Source organism: Corylus avellana, chromosome ca5 (assembly GCF_901000735.1).
Source record: "Corylus avellana chromosome ca5, CavTom2PMs-1.0".
NCBI lineage: Eukaryota > Viridiplantae > Streptophyta > Magnoliopsida > Fagales > Betulaceae > Corylus > Corylus avellana.
In genome coordinates, this window is record NC_081545.1 from 8,059,334 (window position 1) to 8,060,303 (window position 970).

Here is a 970-nt window from a genome sequence, read left to right on the forward strand (position 1 = left end):
CCAGGGAGTTTTTTAAAAAAGCGCGTTTACCTAAGAATTTTAGATATAATTTCCTTTTTTTTTTTTGAAAGGCCTTTCACATTTGCTTGAAAGGCCAATTTGTAGGGCCTTTGAAAGGCCTTTCACATTTTGAAAGGCCTTTGACCTAATACACATTAATCATCCATCACATTTGTTTAAACTATATATTCATAAAACGACATTAATCATCCATCGAAAATTCGTTAAACCTTAAATGAATTTTTCAGTAATCATCCATAAAAAATGAACCTCCACATTAATCACAAACATGCAAGTATCACAAACTCCATCAAGTATGACAAACATGCCTTTTGTACAAAAACTACAAACAACCAAACCCGAATCTCGACATAATTACATGTAACGGTAAACATCAACAAGATAAGAACAAAATATTTATAAGTTTACCAACTACAAACTGACAAACAAAGCTGATTACATGGCAATAGGTTCCTCATTGTGTACTACTCTAGAGAAGAATTTCAGAAAAATACTGTTTCAGATAGTTCATCAGAATATTTCTTTACTATCTCCTCAAACTCCAAGCTATCATTTTCTAGAAAGGACTGCCAAACATTATCCACCTGCAAAAATACGCACAAAAACTTAATAAATTATGAGACCATTTAATCAAGTTGCTGATGAACCTAAGACTATCCCCACCCCCACCCCTTACCATGTAAGTAAATCTTTTACTCTCTCTTATTCTTTTTTCTTAATATAAGTAAACTCTTGTTGCATTTTTACTTAAATACCTAAAAAATGATCTTTTTTAAGCAAAGAAGTCCAAGAAAAGAGTGAAAGTCAAATTTCACAAGATCCAACGATGTATACCAACACGAAATAGAAGAATATTTAAAATTGCACAAAATAAGTTTGAACTAAACAAGTAAACAAACATCAAGTTGAATTTAAAATGTGTACATGTATATGCATGTGTATGAGTGCA